Source organism: Myotis nattereri, assembly GCF_964212035.1.
Source record: "Myotis nattereri genome assembly, chromosome: 6".
Lineage (NCBI taxonomy): Eukaryota > Metazoa > Chordata > Mammalia > Chiroptera > Vespertilionidae > Myotis > Myotis nattereri.
In genome coordinates, this window is record NC_138081.1 from 64,433,949 (window position 1) to 64,456,278 (window position 22,330).

General features: G+C 41.4%; 1 protein-coding gene across 5 annotated transcripts in view; it reads right to left on the minus strand.

Moving 5' to 3' along the window:
• FYN (FYN proto-oncogene, Src family tyrosine kinase) overlaps positions 1–22,330 on the minus strand; it is a 206,560-nt gene that overhangs the window by 174,027 nt on the left and 10,203 nt on the right. For all 5 annotated transcript variants that reach the window (XM_081094723.1, XM_081094719.1, XM_081094722.1 and 2 more), the window contains exon 2: positions 1,652–1,691. The gene's annotated coding sequence lies outside the window, so the exon portion shown is untranslated. The remainder of the gene's footprint in view (positions 1–1,651; positions 1,692–22,330) is intronic.

Here is a 22,330-nt window from a genome sequence, read left to right on the forward strand (position 1 = left end):
TGGAGCTGCATCAGGCATTTCCTGGACTGCTCCGGCAGAGGTTCCAGCTGTTCTGTGCTACACCAACCTGAGGTGGCTCCTGACACCCAAAGGCTCCAGCCTGCTGTGAGTCTGGCCTGCCCAGCATGGACACAATGCTTACCCCTCCTTCCTCAGAGGCAGTGCCTTTGCCAACCTGGGCTTCCACAGCCAAAACCTCAATGCACAGGGATTCTAAAAAGGCTCCCCCCTGCCTAGCTTTGACTAGAGCCTTTTTATTTTCCCGAGTGCCCTTCGTTTGTCTGAGCTACATGACTGAAGTAGATCACAGACCACTCTGCAGGAGCTAGGGGGTTGCATGGGTCAAAGGTCAAGGAATGCTCATAATTGTTCTAGAAGGGGTTTTCAAATAGTACACTTCCTCAACTTAAAGGCAGAATGTCTGCATATGGAATAGTGCTGGTTCAGGGAGAAGAATCTCTCTTCCACCCAAATTCAAAATGAGAAATAACCCCAAGGCATTCTCAGATGATGAAGGGGCAGCCCCTGAGTGGCCAGGAAATCAAGGAATGCAACTCGGAACTGCTGATAAATTATACCCAAGGCAACAGAACTGTGCAGTGGAGCTTGGGGCAGAAAAGGATCCTATAGGTGGCTAGTGAGTCTTAAATCCTGCCTTTTATGGGAACCCAAAGCACCTGGAAGATGAGAGAGACGTACAAGCAGAGGAGATGGCAAACGTTCACAGAATGAATGCATACATGGTTCTTTCACACAATCTCTCCACCAAAGAGCTTCTCTAGATGGCCCAGCCCTCAGTCTGAGCTTCCAGAGCCCCTCTGCACAGCTTTAGCACACTGTATAATAATTACCTGAGCACTCATCTGTCACAGTCATATCTGTCTAATAGAATCCAGCATGGTGTCTGCACCAGTGAGCACCAAAAAATGGTAAGTGAATGAAAGATGACCCTGTTACACAGTGCTTTTATTTATTTTTATTTTTAAAATATATTTTGACTTGATTTCAGAGAGGAAGGGAGAGGGAGGGAGAGATAGAAACATCAATGATGAGAGAGAATCATTGATTGGCTGCCTCCTGCACGCCCTACACTGGGGATCAAGCCTGCAACCTGGGCATGTGTCCCACCCTGGAATCACGCTCCTGGTTCACGCTCAACCACTGAGCCACACCCTCCAGGTGAGTGCTTTTAATTCAAAGGTACAAGTAGGGACAGAGTTAAGCAGTAGCCATCTGAGGCTGGAGAAAAACAACAGTGAACGGACTAAAGAGGACTTCCCTTAATCAGTTTGAGGAAGAGTGCTACCCATCCCACACCAAGCCTGAAGACTCACCAAGCACAGGACAACTGATCCATTCTATTACTAGGATGAGGAGACATATATAATAGCTAAAACATATGTTCTTATACTTAGCAAAATTGAGTATTACAACTCAACTTTGGGAAAGGGGAAACGAGCAGGTTCACCTAAGTGAGCTAAGACTTGCTATTTCGTATACCAGCTCCATCTCCAACTCTACCTCTCTCTCAGAGACCTATAGACTCAGAGTCACAATCCCAAGTTCAAAGTGGACCAAGTCTTGAGTTCCAATAGGAAACCCTTTTTCATTTATAAGGTATGTACTCTCAGTATGAAACTTGTCAACTTACTTTTTCCACGTCTAGATCAGCATCCTGCTTCTTCAAAAAACTGTAGAAGAAAAAAAAGAGACATCAAAAGAGAGCTGAGCACTTTGCCTGTTAAACCACCCACAAAACACGACCATAAAATTTCCATTTGCTACAGAAAATCATTTTGCCCACAATTTTTTTCTTGTTCACACAATTGTTGCAAAGTCATAGTTGCCACAAACACCTGCCTGAAACTGCAAAGAACTGGTCCTGTACCACCAAAAGAAGCTAGCATTAGATTTTAACTTTCAAAAGCCAGGAAAGATAAGAATGGAGGTCTTAAATGAGTACACACACATACAAATACACTTCCTTCAGGGTATTTACAAGTCATCCATAGTTGGAAAACACTAAAAGTGAGTTTTTGAGTTTTCTATGGTCTTGTTCAACGTACCTCTTGGCTTAAATCTCCCCCAACCCCAAGTACATATCTGTCTCACTTCCTGACTGTGGGTGGGCCTCACTGTCAAAACAACCTTCTTGAGATGACCCCCATTTCTCATTAGCTGGGGTTCCCCCTCTCTGGGAGGCTTGCCAACTCACCAGCCTGTACCAACCCGCCATGGAATGCTAGCTCCAGGATTACCTTAGAACCTCATGCCAAGGCCCTGGCAAAGCTAAGTGCTAATTCTGACAGCACCCATGCCCACTTCACATTAATCTTTAAAGTGCTAGCAGGGGGGTGGCAGATTTCCAGTTTGCTCATACACTCTGTCTACAACCTGCCAATAGTATAGTACCTCATTTATTTTTGCAATTTTAGCTGTTTAAACAAAAATGTCAGTATTAGTAAGGTGTCTAAAGAGAACAATAAAAATGGTTGAATGAAATTGTGTTGACAATAATATGTTTAGGGCAGAAAGTGAAAGGTTTGAGGAATCTGAAAAACAAGAAAAAACAGAAGCAATTTTTCCTATCTTAGTAGACTCAAACTCTGCTAAATATGATTCTTAGCTTCTTTCTTCTTGGTCCATGGTTTCAAACACCCCCATCATAAATTACTATCCCCATCAAAAGCATCCCCCCACATATACAAAAGAGAATTTTTGTGCTGTTTCAAAGGATGCATAATTAACAGTAGTATCTTTGTTTTGTTTAATCAAAGATGACTCAGAATGTAGGGGGGGAAAATGACCATAGGGAAGAGAATTAAAAACTCATATATTGTCTTTTGCAGATGGGCATTCAAATCATGAACTCACTGCAGACATGCAAGAGAACTAGCAAAGAGGCTGGAGGGAGAGAATGTGCTAATGAGCATGCCATGACAGCCTGTACCTTAGCAACCCATGTCACTCCATCTCTTTATTGCTCCTGAGACACGCTGTCCTGCCCTAACCAAGGAGATGTCACCAGGCAATATATGCCTTTTCTTCTGGCTAACCCACTGGGAACTAGGTGTTGCCAAGCTGTAAAAAAAAAAAAAAAAAAAAAATGGGAATTCTCTCTGTCCAGAAATATTAACTGGTCTCCCGATAACTAGAACAGAGTAATACAGTACTATGAGAACTTTTCTCCAAAGGGAACAGATATACAGAGAAAGTCTGACTTCCATTCTTGCACACTTCCACAGAGATTTAGGAAGGTTGTCATTCTGATTTGTAGAACAAAATTTTCTATTTGCAAGGTGAAATATTTCTTCACTGGCCACAGAAAGAGCAGCTGGAGAATCATTACCCCTTTCCAAAGTATTGGGGGAACTTAACATCTCTCATACATGCAGCATAACTGCAACCACACAGGATGCCCAATTCAACAACAGGCTGTGAAAGAATGAGCCTTCACTTCAAGGCACTTTAGCGAACAGTAACAAAAGGAAAACTGGAAAACCGTTTGGAGCTGCTGGCTCGCCACTGCACAAGGAATCTTACCCATATATGTATATACAGCATCATTTGATTCTGTTTCTGGCTTGCTAAACAGATGGAATTAATGAACAAAAACAATATATATACACATCATTCTGCAGCCATAAACCAGAAGGATGTCTGTCACAGCTTTAACTTCCAGACTCCCAGCAAGCACATGTGACCTTAGATATTTTTAGGCACTGGCTCCATTGTTTCAAAGAGTGCAGGGATGGATGAAACAGAATTGCCTAAAAGTAAAATTCATATGGCAACCTCATCTAGAATGAAGAGTGGCATTTGTTTTAAAAACCAGGTATATCTTTCTTAAATAAAGGTTGTGTTTCTGAAAAGTTGGGAATAAATAAATTTTGGTCATGAAGTGTTTCAAGTGAAAAGAGGTATATTTAAATGACTCCTACATTTTAAAAAATAATTTTTAAGAAATTGAGCGATTAGTCCTCAACTTTATCTTTATTTGAAATCTAGATGGTCAGGATATTCAAGTTTTAAGTTTCCAAGGCTTACGGCAAGATAGGCCTCCTCCACCCCCATATGTGTGTGTGTACAGATACAGATGTGCATATTTAGTTATACAGACATTAAAAATAGTTGACTATGTAATCAATTGTGAGATTGTGTGCATTTTCCATGCTTTTGTTTTTTCTGCTGATGTGGTGCTGATGTTTTGCTTGAGAAACATAACTGAAGTGACGAAGATTCCTCAGGTTAAAAGCTGATGCATAAACGTTGCAGATTTGTGATCTACTGCAGGAATAAATGCCAAAGGACAAGGCCCTGGCCAGAAAAGAACTACCGTAGTACCCCCTTATACATGGTTTCACTTTCCGAGGTTTCAGTTGCCTCCAGTACTGAAATACTAGATGGAACATTACAGAAAAAAACACACACCAATTCATAAGTTTTAAATTGTGCATAATTCTGAGGAACCTATGAAATCTTGCTCCGTCTAGCCTGAGATATGAATCATCTCTTTGTCCAGCATATCCACGCTATATACATTCCCCGCCTGTTCGTCACTTAGCAGTGACCTCAGTTATTAGATCGACAGTGCTTATATTCAAGTAATCCGTATTTTACTTAATAATGACCCCAAAGCGCAAGAGTAGTGGTGCTGGCAATTCAAATATGTAAAAGAGAAGATGTAAAGTGTAGTATGCATAGGAAGAAACAGCACATATGGGGTGGTTCCGGCACCCATTGGGGCTCTTGGAATGTATCCCCTGAAGATAAAGGGGGGCTACTGTATTCCTAACTATTTAGATCACATCAAATCCTCCATCTTTGGAAGAATATAGAAAGGTTTTTATTTTTAGAGAAAAATCTGAAAATAAAACTGAGAAACCCTCAACTTTGAGCTCACTCTTAATATGACCATCCCTCCAACCTCCACCACTCCCGTATTTCCAAATGCCTAGGGAACATCTCCAATAGGTACCTACCAAAGGCACCTTATGACTGGACAGGGCAGGCAAAGGGATAAAGAGATCGTGAAAGAGGTGTCAGCCACATGTTCAGAGAACGGCGAGAGGCTTGGTAATGCTACCTGATCGAGAGACAGGTAAGAGGATGGTGGTGGGCTGGTGGGAGAAAGGCCGTAAACTAAGGTAGAGACCAGATCATGAGAGGCAGCATATGTCAGCTAAGAAGTCAGCCAGATAGGAGAACATTTTTGCTACCTCTGACCAGGTATTTCCAACCTGCCTCTATCCCAGGAAGAGGCAGAAAAATAGATGTAGCCCCAGCATATTCCTGGACTTAGCATCATCATGTCAATCTCACTAACCCTGCTGGGTCAGTATAATTTTCTCCTAATTGGTCTTCAGGGTCCAGGACAAAAATCACCTTTCACTCTTGTTTCCTTTGGTCCCACTTCTATACAGAACTATATCTCCTTTCCTCTGTTCTTACAGCACTTTATTCACTACCTGTTTCACAGTCTCCCCTGCTTGAATGCCAGCCCATCTGTGGCCAGGACACACTGAGCACTGTGCCTCCACACAACTGGTGCCATCTCTGCTGGTGGCAGGGTGAGGGTGATGAGGGGCCGTGACAGAGTAACTAATGAAGAAATAACTGACAGAAAGGAAAGGAGTGAAACTGCACTAAATCACGCCCACCCCATTCACCCCTGCATGTAGGAGAAGGGGTGCATGTTGGGAAGAAAGGGTATACCCACAAAGCACACACAGCATATCCATAACCAGAAGATAATCTTTTCTTTCAATTTAGTCCTGTGTCTTTAGATATAATTAGACAACAATGATCCAATCTGGAGAGTCTGCTGTTATGGTATTTTTAATATTCTCCAGTGTTTCCTGTTTTATTTTTAAAATGTGACTGAGAAACTGAGATTCAATACATTAGGGTCACAGTCACGTCTCGTATGTGATGAAGGAGATTGAAGGGTGCCACGATGAATCCAAGAGTAGAATCATGGTCTGAATTTTGTTTAATTATTTTAAGAAAAAAAAGACTGAGAGAGAAATGAGGTATACTTTTCTCTTGCCACAGATCTTCTCTATTCCCAATTCAACCCTTTTCACTACTTGCAAAAGATTTAAGATATTCACTAACCTGCCAAAAAACATCTGCACATTTCTAGACATATCCTCACACATTCACATCTGAATGGCTTCTTTCTGCTCCAACGATCATGGCTCTATTCAATCAAAATTTAAGTGAGATCTTCAGAACTGTACGTGGCGTGATGTCAGTGGCGACTGAGGATAAAATAGTCATTTGATAGCAACTTCTATATAAAGCGTGTCAACGGAGGCAGTGTTCCTTCAGTTATTCTTAACTTAGGACCTAAGGCACAAAAAAGACCAGGCAGGGCCAGACTCTGCCACAATTCCAAAGAAAGCTGGGATACACACAGAGTGCACACAGAAGCTCCTCAATGTTCTCTGGCGCGGGGTGGCCCCTGGCTCCCAGCCTGAAGCCCAGGAACAGGCCCATTCTCACAGTGGCCGCCCAGATGCCTCCACAGCTGCACAGACACGAAGTGCAGTGTATGGGACCAGCCACGCTCAGGGGCGCCACAATCTCCTGTGTGTCTGACAGTTGGGGCAGGACTCAGAGACAGGACCCAGCTCAGAGAAGGCCCTTTGTTGTGGGGTATTCCTCATGGCCCTGTTTCCCTAGGAAAAATGCATTTTCCTCTAGCCATTCCTTCTGGGCCTAGGCTAACTCATTATCCTGTGTCCCCCTGCACAAACGAACCTTCTAACTGGGCCCGAGATGGCAGCAGCTGAAACCTCTCATCCCATCTCACTCGCCCCTGGTAACGGTGCAGTGAGTGATAAGTGCACATTCAAAATGGGGCGGGGCCCAGAGCAGTGACAAAGTTGGTAACAAGTCGATGCCACCCACCGGAATCTTCAGCACACTGACATGGTGCCAAGGGAATTCCAAGGAAAGGGTCTAGTCTAGAAGAGGACAGCAAAGATGACCGGGGAACATCCCGAGTCTCCCACACTGGGAGGACATCACCGGGCTCAGCCAATGTTGTATAAACTTTGTCCTACTGCCTTGTTTTTACTTCTTGTCTGTAAATATTCATTTACCTCACTGGAAAGGTAACATATGCTCATTGAAAATCTGCACCCCTAGTAAGACACTGGAGCTTTTCCCTGTTGGCCAGTTTTCTATACACAAAGAAGTGGTCACACTTGCTTGCAGTACCCCCATCTTGCACATCACACCTGGCAGCACATACTGGTACAAATTGACTTCTGATAGAAGCGAAGCAAACAAGAGTAGGAGGCACCCCAAATATGACAATGTATGTACCCTATCAATTAGCTGCATGACCTTTTGCTATTAGTAAAGTGCAAAACATAGGCTCTACCACCTAAGGGTGCCTCTTACCACTGAACTATAAATTCTCACCACTGACTTATAAATTCTGTGTTTTAAAACACAGAATTCTGGTCCACAGCCAGGGAGGGAGCAGGTGGTTTGGAAACCAAGTTCCAACCCTAGCTATTTATCTGCTCTGTGAATGAGTGGAGGGAAGCGGGTGCAGCAAGAGATATTAAAACACCCACAGGGCCAGGCCAGCAGGTAGAATAAACGATGGAGCTGATGCGCACCCCCCTCCCGCCCCCCCGCAAGAAGACAGCTGCTATGCTGCTTGGGTAGGCTGTTGTCAGGAGAGAATACAGGCTTAGTTTTGCCAGAACTTCCAATATTTTCAAGAGAAGCTAGAAATATCAGTTTTTATACAAAACTGTGCAATTTTGAAGTTCTAGTTTACATTTCTTTAAATGCACCATGTGGCCCAAACAAACATAAATGAGGGTATTATCCACCCTATAGACTGACTGGTTTGCTACTACTTTATAAGTTGTATAAGATCCATTCCATGGTTTCTCTTTCTTTTAAATAGGGCGTTGACTGCTATCTGCCCTCCACTCAGGGTTTATTTAAAAGCACAGAAGGGGTTTTATTATCATATAACAAAATAATCCAAGTACATTCAGAAATAAAAAGCAGCGTAACATGATCTGACCCCCCCGCCCCTTTTTAAACCACGATTTATATAAATGTTCATACATGGACTTGACATTTGGTAGAATTATTTGAAATATGTACTCAGGCATGTTAGCTTCTAAATAAACAAAAGAGGAAAACTGTAATATCCTTAGAGGATGAGGGTGTGACCAACTGGTTCAAGTGGTGGGGCGAAAGCCTGGCTGGAATAGCTCTAATTTTTTAAACAAACGCTGTGTAAAGACAGGTAATGTAGACAATACCTCTCTGGAAGCACTGCCACAGAAGGCAGCGGGGAAGTGGGGTGGTTGCCAGAAGAGAATGCAATGAAGGTGAAGATAATATATTTTAAAAATTGATGGAATTCTAAATGTTTGTATGTTGATGGAATACATCCTGTTAAAGCAAACAAACAAATATGAGTACCAACTGAAGGAATTGTGTCTGCAAAATACTGGACAGTGTGGGGTGCAGTAAAAATTGTATTAGTAAGCATTAAGAAGCCAAGATCTAGTAACATAGGTTTTTCCTACACAAGAAGTCAGAAAAAAAGAGAAAAAATCTTTACTATAACACACATTGCCCCACATTTTATACTGTGCCATTTCCGTATTTGTCCTTTTTAGCCTACTTCTAGCACAGTCTCTCTTTGCTAAAATACATTAGTTGCCATGGAAACGATGTTACAGTGTGTGAAACCATTTACTGTCCTTGGAAAGGCATTCATGATAAAACTGAACAGTGGTATGTTTTAAAAAAAAGAGAGATCCAACAGAAAGCAGTTGTGTAAGAACACGAGATCTCAAAATCATGACTTCAAAGTATTCCTCTACCACCAATATCATATTCCCAGTTTTGCCCACATCAATCAGAGAAGCATTTTCCTCCTCCTGTACACCAAGTGGTACCTAATCTCTGACCTGTTAGGGAAAACAATAGAGTCCCTATAATTCACACTTACCTCCCCATTAGGGAGGGGCTGGGAGACTACAGAATCAGAATGGCTTGTAGGCTTGACAACACCTCCGTTATTGGGGATGATTTAATCCTGATACATTCTGCTGTCCAACTTTGTTATTAGAGATAGAAATGATACTTAGGACATAGAGATTTGGACTTGAATTTCCTTAAAGCCATAGATTAGCAAGACACTTCCTTTTCTTTCATCAATTCAAAGTAAACCATGCTCATTCTTTTGAGAAAATATACTGAGCAGCTCTCCTGTGAAATATTGGCAAAGAAAACTGAAGGAGAAGGCCCTTAACAGCTTAAAATCCAGTGGGACCAGGTGGACGAGGGTGGGAGCATGAAAAGCCTTCTGGGCCATAGTGAGGAGCTGGACTTTAAGTCATAGGAAGACAATGAAGGGTTTTACCCAGCAATGTGATCTCACATAGATATTTAAAAGCTCACCCAGCTGTTGTGGGAGTGGGATTGGAAGTCAACAGTAAAGGAAGGCAGAACAGTAATGTCATCAGAATAGTCCAGACAATAAAGGATGATGCAAAGGAGATGGAGAAACGTGATCTCTAACTAGGGTAGCCTTACACCTTGGCTTGTTTGTGGAAGTGCTAGCTTACACCTATTGTTCCAACAGCCAGTTGGATTAAGCATTTGTCCAGAGGTTTCATTTTTTAAACCAATATTATTAATAGTTGCATTAAAATGTACCACCATTGGTGCACATGCACTTCCAGCTTCTGCCATAGTCTTACTAGTGGGCGAGACAACTGCATGGAGAAGAGAATGTTCACCATAACATGTGATTAAGTCTGAAAGGTGACCAATGACAATCCATCTCCTTTTCTGTCCTTTCCAACCTTGGCTTAAGTAAACACCCCCTTTCAAGGACAACATGCAAGATGCTTACCAATAAAACAAAAAGCACTTGGACATGAGCAGTTAAGGACAGCCAACTCCTCCAACTGTCAAGTCTACCAGTCGCTGGATGCTACTGGCCAGCTGCGCTATGACCCATGCCGCAGCCTGAGATGTCCGAAATCACGAGGCAGAGCGACCAACAGGAATTATAGGAAGTTACAGGTTAGGTTTACATGAAATATTTGTGGGAAACAGGCCTTCTCAAGAATGGTGTGCATGCTCTCACTACAGTGTTTTTGTCATTTATTGATAGTTATGCTATTTTACTCTGCAATATTTAATGAAAAATTGAATTTGTTTTTCAAGAAAGGTGATGATGAATGCTAACTGGCACAAAATGTTTACTGATATTTATTATCTACCATGGAAGCCATAGTGATGTCATTTACTAAATAAACCATAAGTCACACATCTGCTCTAACAGCAGCAGCAACTACTGGAAATGTTAACAGTAATTGTAAGTAGCACTGTGTCTGAGGATGACATGTTCTTAGAGCTCACTAATCGCACTCTAGGAAACCCGACTCTTCTTTTAGATCGAATGGCTGCTTTTCCGGGTTGATTCTGCTTATTTTTGAGTTCAGGTTTTTTGTGCTTATATGGAAAGTGAAGTGATAGCTTTAATGTGTTGATTTTATTAGCTGAAGGGAAACACTTAGCAAACAGTTAAGTGATTCCAGCTTTGTGTTAGTATTAACAGGTATTTTAAAAAGAAAAATTAATCAATTCTAATAATAGTTTTATTTTTCTCTATTTCCTGAGAGCAAAATAAAGCAGTGGAGGTTCATCCTGTCACAGGTAAAACATCTCATGTTATTGTGAATGCTACTCTTAACTTGTGAAAAGTTTAACACAAGAGATGAAATTTTTTGTGTACCATAAATACAAATGTGTGATGCTAAAAGCAGTTGCCCTTACTAAATAAAAAAAAAAGCCTATGGAGAAAAAGGTTACTTGGAATTGGGTATGGCATATGAACACCTCATAACTGCATTCAAACAAGTGGTTATAGCCTACCAAATGAAAAATAAACTCTAGATGAAGAAATTGACAAGTTAGAAATATTGAACTACAAAATTTTTGTGGCAGTGTTCTGTGAATATTCAGCATGTTCGTACATGCCTTCTGTTTTACTGCCTGTCAGCATCAACCAGGTTTTAAAAATGTTTGAGAAATGTCTGAATCAATGTAGGTGTATCATAATGGTATGATAGATGCATTCTATAAAGTTTGGGTGCATTCTGTGCCAAAACAGTTGAAATCTTTGTTCAAAGCAGTGACACTTTTGCTTCTAAAGCCTTTAGCCAATAGCAGTTATTAAAAAACAAGACTTGCTAATAGAAAGATGTTGAAATTTATCCCAAAGAAAGCAAAGGAGGAACAGAACACACTAAATTATGAGAACTCAAGTAGTGTCCAAGATTTAATTCTGAAATTGTATTATGTTTTGGAGTATCTCAACTTGTGGTGATCTTTTGATGGTGCTCCTAGTTTTTTGTTTTTGTTTTTTTAAATGTTTTTATTGATTTTTAGAGAACGAGGAAGGGAGAGGGAGAGATAAAGAGAAACACTGATAAAGAGAGCAATACATCGATAGGCTGCCTCCTGCATGCCCCCTACCCGGGATCGACCCCACAACCGGGGCATGAATGTACCCTGACCAGGAATCCAACCTGCAACCTCTTGGTGCACGGGATGACGCCCAACCAACTGAACCAACACCAGCCATGGCGGTGCTCCCAGTTTTAATTAAATACATTTATATTCTGTACCAGAATGGAGTGAAATTATGAAGATCTATGATTTCGTATCATCTAACTGTGATTAAAAAAAACTGAAAGGACAATAGGGGAACTTATTTTCATAAGTTTTGTCTTGTAAAAATACGGAGGATAAGAATTCTGAATGGGGTAAAAGACCTGTGATAATATTTGTGCTAAAATATTTACAAATTTCAATATAAAAAAAATTATTCTGAAAGAGGTCTCCACTTAGTAGAACTTGCTCTCAGCTGAAGTGTATCTGTAGAAAGAGCTACTTTCTCAGTTAAGAATATTATGGCATAGACACAAATGCCAACGGAACACAGTAACAATTTCAAATATTAACTATAAAACACAACTTGGAAATTACAGCAGCTCTATGAAAAAATAAAAAACCATTCTTCACAAAAAAGAACCAGTGACATGAATATTAGAAACATATGGCTAAAAAGCTGAGTAAGGTGAGTGAATATGTACCAAGAATAATTAGTCTTATGTTCTTTTTAATGTCTAAATAGTTCTTTTTTTGCTCTAATGTATATGGGCATGATTATAATTTTTAGAAATTTTATTTTTGAGATTTCAAATAAACCTATAAATACTATAAAATGATGTCGGTTAATAAATCAACATTTAAAAAATTCTATAATTTTAATTATTTTACTTTTTAAAATTTGTGGACACTATTACAGAAGTTCCCATTTTCCTCCCCTTTGTCCACTTCCACCAAACCCCTACTGCCCCCTCTTCCCTCTGGCCATCACCACACAGTTGTCTGTGTCTATGGGCTATTCATATATACAGGGTGTCCCCAAAAATGTATACACACACTTTGGATAATTAGAAAGGCATGTTTATTAAAATACATTTCATTTTCAAAATTGAGCTATCAGCTGTTAAAGTGTGTATACATTTGGGGGACACTCTGTTCTTTAGCTAATCCCTTCACCTTCTTTCATCCAGCTCCCTCTCCTCCCTCCCCTCTGACAGCTGAGTGGCTCCTTTCAAAAAATGTTATGGTCCCCCATCTCTAGCTCTCTTGGCTCCCACTGACAGATGAGGGAACATATGAAATGTATTTACCTTTTGAGAAGATGTGCTCAAAACATCACAGTAATTTTCTAGTAGGAAAATACATAGTAGGTATCCCAATAGGCAACATCCCACCTCACTCCACCCTGCCAAACTCACGCTTTTTTAAACAAGACTAAAGATTTCTCGTCCAAAATTACTAGGCACTTCAGGAAACAACAGGGTTGAAAACATCTTCTTAAATGCAATATCATCCTTGTATGAATGTCAAAGAGGAATGAAATGTACTTAAAAAGAGCTAACTGGTTTTTCCCCACCTCTCTCATTTGAGTGTTCTAGTAACTACTTATGAATTACACTTGAAAATGAATCCTTTCATAAACTCATGCTTTATTTAGTCCATGAGGATGGAAAAAAAAATGAAGAGCTTCTTCCATCACAGTCAGAGACTACAATTCCTAGTATTCACCCTGATACCTTTAAAATATGGAATTGAAGGGTCACACCCAGTGAAAATTCTTATCTCCAGCATCTCAGGATATTGACTAGAGAAAGGCCTGAAATTCGAACACTTTCCTCTGACCTGAGGCTCCATAGCAACTGAGATCCTTCCTTCCAGGAAGGACTGCCTTTTACTAAACGAGGGAAGCCCAAATCCCCACTATATTTTGGAATATCTGGTGGACAACTCTGCTCCTCCAAAAGGCAGATCGCCCCACTTCTTCTCCAAGATGAACTGACCATAGGGATGTTAACCCACAACTTACTCAAAGAAAAAAACATACTAATACTATGCAGCAGCAGCAGCATACTATTAAAACATAGCTCAAATGCAGTGTGGCAGGTTTGAAATTTACACTCACTACTTAGCAGTATATACACTAAATATGTTACTTCATTTCTCTATAGTTGAATTCAACTTGTTCATGACCATCGCATTTCTGCTTATGAAGAAAAAAAACCAATCTTGCTACTTCCAGATAACTTAATCTCTTCAGATTTAAAATTTGAGCTGCTTCAGGGTAATCAGTCAAATTTAATTAATCTCAAACTGCCTCTCATGGCTGTGTTCATTTCTCTCTCCCTCCTTCCCCAGGGGAAAATTACAGACCACCACAGGATGGAGAGAGGACCTGGTCCAGGTGCTGCCCTGCAAGCCCCCACTGGTCTCCTTGGGAGGTGCCATCCCTTTGTCTTTGAATGTTGGCCTGGCTCTGCTGATGGGACTGGTGGATATCTGCAGTCATGGTTCCAGCCCGCCTTCAGCAGTGAGGCTGGCACAGTCCGTTCTGTGCCCTCTTCATTCTGACCCCAGGCCTCTCCCACCCGGCTCTCTCAGCACCTCCACATCTAACTGAGGAGGCCTGCAGTGCTGTCAGGATTTCTCCTATGCCACATGCAGGCACAGGGGAACCAGGAGGGGACAGCATCTCAGGGCTAGTTTCCACAAGGTGCTTTCCTTCAAGAGTTCCAGACAGGATGCAGGGTCCAAGTGCTGTCTGCATGCAGATTATCCTCCACCCACCTAGAGTGGGGGATTCCAGCCACCCATTCATTTCTCATCTCTAGTTGCATCCAAATCTCTACAAGCTCCATCCTCCAATCCAGAAAAGTATTTCCTGCCTCCTGCAGCCTCCCTCCTGCATGGCTGACTGTACAATATATACCAGGCCTTCTGAGATCTGGCTCCTTGGAATAATTTTTTTCTAACAAAGTCTGCCTCTTTTAAAGGAAAGCCTGGGCTAACTCTGATCTCTGAAACATGCTTCAAGTGCCTGTTTTGAAAGTCCACAACTGAACAATGTCTTCTTTGTTCTAGTCTATAGTCTGTTCTCTCCCTGAAGTAATAGAATCCTTAGCCTCCATGGGGGAGACTCCCAGGGCAACAAGAATTAGGAGGAAAGTAAAGTAAATTGAATACCAGTTCAAAATGTTAGCCCCAATAAATTGGCTGGTCATAATAAAAGGTCTCAGAGGTCCCAGAACACTCATTCAGGGTTTTTAAAATGTGCCACATAAAACAAGACATTCTTCTGGAAGACACCATTTATACCTATTTAAATCAAGGACTAAAGGGGCCTATGCCTTTCAGTTTCTTGAATTCTTTATATCTAAAGTCCTAAATTTCTGTTTTGTTCAGTGGAAATCCATTCAACAGGAAGTGACCCTTGTTCACTATCATTTTGGATCTCTCCAATTCTATGGGTTCCCTCTTCCTAGGACCTTCTCATCTGTCTCTCCTCCTCCACACCTGCTATGTTTACTCATCACATTCCTAAACTTCAGAGCCTTCCTTACCTTAGCCATCATCCCAAATCCAGCTCAAATCCCTATTCAACCTGAACCTACCTTCAGCTGATTCAATTGATATGTTCTCTAGTCTCTTAGAACATCCTCCTCACAAGACCATTTAAACCAATTCTCAACTCTAGGTCACCCCCAAAGTCAGATTTTCCACTCCAACATGATAACTTTCAGGCAAAGTCACAAAACTGGGCTAAATAGAACCATCAAAAATACCTACAGATTCCAATGGGACCTCATAATTTCTCTGTAATACCTTCTATCTATTTATTAACAGATTATCCTATATTTTTGTTACTCTGGAGTTTTTCTGCATTCTCCAAGCCTCTCTCCCATCTCTAAATCTGTGACCCTCAGATGATGGCTTAGCCTCTAATTTTACTGAAAAGGTTCAGGAAACTCCACACCTTCAAACTTCTTTCTTTTCACATAAAAATGTCACTGTATCTTCATCTATCTCAGAGTGATAGTTACAAATCACACATAGAAAGTACTGGGCCTTCACTTTCAGCATTCAAACCTATAAATACCTTTCTCTTCTATTATTTCTCCCTCCAAGCTGATAATTTTTATCTCTCTGAGGGCTATCATGGATTGAATGATGTCCTCCTCCACGCCCCCCGCCCCCAAACCAAAAAACGTCCATCTGTAAACTGTGAGTGTGACCTTATTTGGAAAAAGGGTCTTTAAAAATGTAATTAAGAACCTAGTGATGAGATCATCTTGGATTAGGGTGGTTCCTAAATTCACTGACAAGTACTCTTATGCGAGGAGAATGCCATATGAAGATGGAGGCAGAAACTGTTGGTCTATAAGCCAAGGAAAGCCCAGGTTTGCCAGTAGCCACCAGAAGCTAGGGAAGAGGCATGGAACAGTCTCTCTCAGAGCCTCTGGAAGGAACCAACCCTGTTAGCATCTTAATTTCAAGCTTTCTGGCTTCAATGTCAGAGTTTTTGTTGTTGTTTTAAGCCACCCAGTTGGGGAAAATTTGTTTTGGCAGCTACAGAAAACTAATGCAAAGACTCCTTCTATACTCACCATCATCTTGCCCATAACAACTCTTCGTTGATTCCTTTCCATCCATTATTCCCTCTATTTCCAGCCTTACCAACATCACTCTCTTTAGGGAATAATTTCCATATGTTCTAGCTCATTCAGGAGACACTGAGAGTGCAGTTAGGTGTTCTGGGAGACATGGAGCAGGGCTCTTGCCACAGCAGCAGTTCTGGATCTCAAGTGCACAGGAATGCTACTGTGGGGATAGAGGCCAGGATGCTTCATCCCTGGAAACAGACTCTGTCACATCTGGGGAGGTGAGATCAGGGAAGGCAATGGGGCTTGCCTTGGGCCTCCCATACTGGACTCTCCCCACGTGACCAAGGTACAATCAGAGAATGTTTGGGGCTACAGTTTTCCAAGTAGCAATCCCCTTTATATCACACCCAGCTATAAACTAACCAGAACTTCCCAGGAATTACTGGCACCCACAGAGGCATCTGGTTTTGCTCCTTATACCACAGTCCTTAGAGGTTCTTCCCAGACACACCTCACCGGCTTTTACTAGCAATTCTTGACCTCTTAGCATTCTAAAATCAAGAATCAGTTGAATAATGACTATAAGACAGTGAGAATTGTATGGTTAACCACATTAGTATGAAAAGGGTGTGGTATGGCACATAATCTATGCTTTGAACCCAACTTGAAGATAGGACTAGGATTTGAGATCACTGCATTTCAACTTAAGGACGTGTAATATGAGGTGGAACCTAAAATATTATGCACAACCAAAATATGGGTTTTAAACATGACTTTGAGGATCTATCAGTGCAGAGGACCCAATGTATTATCTACAAGAAGAAAATTTATTCAAGATGCATCTCATTCTACAAGTACTGAAAATACTTGAGAAACCTCCCAGTTTGCACAGTTCAGTATTACACTGAGCACAAAGCAAATTAAATGGGGTGAGCTTCTAGCCTTCTAGTAGCTTGCTCCTGAAAATGGACAATTTTGATGCTGACATGTACGAAAGTGAGTGAACATAAATAAACTGGAAAAAGTGGTGACATTACATGCCAGCCAAGGGCAAAAAGCATTTTGTCAGTAGCATGTGATCTCCTACACTTAAGGCAGTGGTTGTGGCAATGGGTAGGAGGGTGGAAAAAGCACTGAAATCACAGATAGTGAATGGTTAAGGAAGGAAAAACCGTTCACCACTACTTCCCAAAGACCATAATGGTACCCCCTTGCCCATCTGGGTGGAGGTAGTTGGTCTCTACACCCTCAGAAAGTGTTCTTCTTGGTCTCCACCCTTCAGATACATTAACTCTGGCATCCAGGTGAGGGCTGGGCACGGGAAGCCATTAAAGAGGAACCACAGAGGGCTATTCCCAAGTAGGTAAGAAGACCTTTAATGAGTGGCTGGCAAACACTGCATATTGTGCTGCTGTGTCTTTTGTTACACATGTTACTTGAGTAGTGCCTCCCCTCAACCATGGAAAACATTTTATAAGGCTTATTTTCAATCATTCTTTTGAAGGATATATAAACAGAGACTGTGATATTTTGGGGGATATACTGTGAAATAATTACTTTTTAGGACCTTATGTATATGATGGAACCCTCCCCTCCCCTGCTAAGGAGATTCTTCAAATGGTGCTCCTACCAAGTGAAATAATGCATGGAGAGAAAGGCACTCCCACAGCCAAAGCTGGGTTTCTTATGGCTGAGGAATGCAGTTAAATGCTACTTTGAGAGGTCCAGAAATGGGCAGGTACATAAGAGGTGAGTACCTGCCTTCTCTCATACCCCCAGGATACACTGGTGGTCCCTTTCCCATCACTCATTACTGTATTTTTCCAGTTTCCGCCAGATTTTGAAATATTCTGCATTTACTCTGGTCTTAGATGTTATTGTGCACTGGTGACTTCCTATTGTTTTTTGGTGAAAATCTTAATGAATGCCCGACAGCACAGGGCAAATAAGTAACTATTTCCTTGACCACCTTAAATTTTTAACAAAAAGCTCAGTATTATAAACAAAAAAAATCTTTAAACATATACCATTCTGAAACACAATGATGGGTCCTAAAACAGTCTAGGACAATCACCGAACCTAAATCATGTGGGTTGGTAGAAAGTGAATCTGGTGCCATCAGAAACTACAGAAGCTCAATATCTGAAGAGATGCCAGCCTAGCTTCAGATGGCCGGAAACCAGCTATACATTCCAGTATCCTGCCCCAGGGCCTGTCTGAGTAAACATCTGCTGACTGTCTACACTATGAAAGACATCCTGCTACATGCTATAGGGGACCAAAAAAAAAAAAAAAAAAAAAGGAAGCGGGGAGCAGCAAACAATATTTTTGCACACATGAAGCCAACAGTCTCTTGAGAAAACAGGACCCATAAATATATATTTCTAGGAAACCTAGATTTAGTCTAAACTAAGTTAATAACTGGATGTATAACCATGGGCAAGTCATAGAATTTCTTTACAGCTTGGATTCCTCACACCAGGAATTAACTAACAACATAAGGCATCACATATTCGGAGGTAACTGAGAGGCACAAATGTTCAATGCAAGAGAATGAGAAGACTAGGGGAATCTTCCCAGAGTTGGGCTTCCAATTGGACCTTGAAAAATGGATAGAATTCTGAGGGAAAGAAGGGTTAGGGAATTCCAAGAGGGAAAAAAAAAAAACAAAACAAAAAAAAACCGCACAAAGGCTGGAACACATAATTCATATTAATGTTACAGCAGATTGACATCTGGCTAATCAAGTGTTAATGTCATGGTGAATGATGTCAGCCAGGTATGACTAAGAATGTGTAGACAGTGGGAGGCATTGAATAACCAGTTAAGAAATTTGGTCTTTCTCTTATTCATTGGGTTGTTAATAAAGGAACAAGGCAAAAGAACCAATATCCAGTACCAGCCAGCACATCCATTTTCACATGGATCAAACCTCCTCACTCAATCTAGAAAATATAGGAGTAACAGCAGGAATTGTGTGTGTGTTTGAGTGTGTATGTGCACGCTTTGTTTTTTAGCAACTGGTATTGTTATTTGCAAATCGTGGGGGAGCCTAAAGGACATAACATATCAAGAGAATATAGATCAGGCAAAGGTATATATAGAGGACAGCCACAGAATTGACATTTTCAAGGAGACAATAATAAAAGATACATAATGACAGAATGCTAGAGTTCACTGATATCTGAAAATAATGAGGTGCTCACTCTGTTCTAGGAGGTTAGACAATAAACTAGGCAACAAAAATGTGAAACCCTCCAAACTCTGAGAGCAAACAAGAGAAAACATTAAGAGAAATCAGCACTTTCCAAATTATCTTGTGTGCATGTGCCTAGCTATAGGCAACATATCACAATTTCTAAAATAAAATTAACATCAAATTTTACAAGTGACAGTATTTAAAATTGTTATTGCTTTAAAATAGATACTACAATGTGTGGAAATGAAGGAACCTGTTCATATTTATTTGCCTCTTCAGTAGAATTTAAATTGGGCAGGATTTCACAGAAATCCAGATTCAGTAACTTTTTCTAGGGATCAGAGAAGAAAGGATTGGGAAAAGTGCCCTGGGCTTTGTTGTGAGAAAGGCAATCTGGATCATTTTTAATTTTCCATTAAAGTCCTGCTTTTCAGTATAAAGCAGATGGAGTCCTTATACGACTCCACAAAAAAAGCCTACTATTTTTGGGTACCTCAAAGATGGAAGCTCTGAAGAAAATAAAAGTGTTTAAATTCATCAGGTAATATCCCACCAGCACATTCAAAAGGAGCAGGGACTTAGAAATCTTAAAAATACAAGGGAAGGGGTCTTTCTGTGATGGATTTCTAATCCCCAGCCTCCCCTGGGTGCTGCTCCCTCTGGCTCCAGCTGATCGATGATTCTCTGCCACTCCATGGCCTGCTCCCATCACTGTGGCTGAGACTCACTACATTTGCTTCATTCCTCGTCTCTCAGCCATTCTCATATACAGACAAGATTTTGGGGTTCAACCTGCCAGCTCCATACTTACTAAATGAGGATAGGGTCTGGGAATATGCATTCTATAAGGTCCTCAGAGGATATTCATGCAACAATGACCCTAAAGCTCTTTCCTTATTATGAGCTGGTTCAATAGATTATTAGTCGTTGTACCAAGGCTGATGTTTACCATGTGTGGACTATGAGGTACGGGGCGAGGTAGTTTATACTCTCATTTGAGAGACAGAACAAATTTAGTATTAAAAGCACAGACTCTGGAGCCAGACTGATCGCCTGGGTTCAGATCCTAGCTCTGCTGCTTACTAGCTCTGTGACCCTGACTAAATCACTTAACCTCCATGCCTCAGTTTCCCCACCTGTTAAATGGGGATAATAATGGCAGTACCTCATCAAAAAGTGCTGGTTTTGTGATGGGAAAATCAAACCAAGAAAAAGATACAATACCTGACTTACAAAGAGCACCACAAGTAATAATAAAAAAGACAAGTGTCTGTCCACTCTCCTACCCAGCTGACTTCACTTTGTCAGCCTGTGACAAGGGTGATAATGGGGTGGTAACCAAGTGCCATGGGAGCCCAAAGGGGGGACTTTCCAGAAGGTAAGCCTTGAATGGAGCCATCACAAGGAATGAGGTTTCTACAGGAGGTGAAGGTGCCTTTCTACCACCAACACTGAACACAGAAGGAAGTGCAATGCAAAGGCAAAGAGGCTTGAAAACAGGCAGGGAGTGAGCAACCACAGCTTTGGAACAAAAGCAAGCATGAGCTTAGGAGCCAGACAGACCTGGCTTCTCTAGTAATTAGCTGTGTGACGATGGGCAAGTTACCTTTCTGAGCCTCAGTCTTCCCATCTGACCAATGGGGATAATAATACCTGCCTCACAGAGTTATGACTAAGTAAATTACTCTAAGTAAAGCACTTAAGGCCTCTGGGGCTCAATAAAAATGGTAGGCATTATTATTTTTATGGTGTACTTAGAGAGGCATGAGCAGCTGTGGTGTCCATAGGCTAGAAATAAGTACCCTTCAGAAAAAGCTTTCTGAATTGAAATAACCAATGCGTTAAAATTTTCCCCAAAACTTACAGTTAACAGGCACTCAATACATATTTGCCCAAACAAAGTGGGTGTTGCTTGGGGTCACAGGTCTGTAAGGATGCTCTTGGCTTCCCGAGGATACCCGGGAAAAGGACCCAAGTCTGTCTCACATTCGGAGTGAGGCAACGCAGGTCATTCTGGAAGCAGGCTCAGATGAATGGAAAATGCTCTCACCCAAATACTACAACGCAGAGCCTTACAAACATTGTTAAAGTTTCATGAGTCAGTAAGCATTATCTTTTCTTCCCATGTTTTTATTGGGCCATAAATCCAGTTCAATTTATATCCTTCTAGGATTACTGTGTTCTAATCAAGTCCAGAGTGCCACTTATTCCTAAGTTATGTGTACTGCATGTCACCCAAGTCCATTTGGATAATACTGTTCAGGCTCCTCATGTGTTTTAGCAGCTAATAATTAGATTTGTTCAACTAGACACATTAAAAAAAGATTATATTCCCCTAAATAACCCAATCACCCGTTTTATAGGAACCAAGTACATGAAAATCATAACGTGTGGGTGGTGGTGGACAGTTCCAACTTCATAGTTTATTCCACCTTTAGAAAATCCAACTCAAGTGATTTACACTATAAATAGGTTAAAATTCTAGTTATCTGACTAAAATAAAGAAACCCTTTTGCAGGGCTAACTTCAAAGTGCTTTTGTTTTCTATTCTCAAAAATAAGAAGGCTCTGCATTTCTTAAGACAACCTGCTAAAAATGCTGTTTTCGAGAGAACCAAGATGGCGGCATAGGTTAACGCCGGAGTTTGCTGCTTTGAACAACTACTTCAAAAGTGAAACTAAAAGACGGAACGGACATCACCCAAAACCACTGGAACGCTGGCTGAGTGGAAGTCCTACAACTAGGAGGAAAGAGAAACGCATACGGACACTCAGAGGAGGCGCAGTGCTGAAGTCAAATTCTGAGGTGCGGAGTGCGCGGAGCGGGCTGGCGGCGGAGGGCGCGGTGGGCGTTTTCAATCGGGAGGGAGTCGCAGACTCTGAGCTCCAGATCCGGGCGAGTCTTTAGGGACCCAGACTCAAACGGGAGAAGCAGGACTGCCTAGCTTCGGTCAGAGCGAGTGCAGCTTTCTCTCCGAGCTTTGCAGCGGGTTCTGGGACTCAGAGAGGCAGAGCCCCTGGGGACAGGACTGAGAGCGGCCATAACTGCTCTCTCCGGCCCACCCTGTTGATCCTGTGCG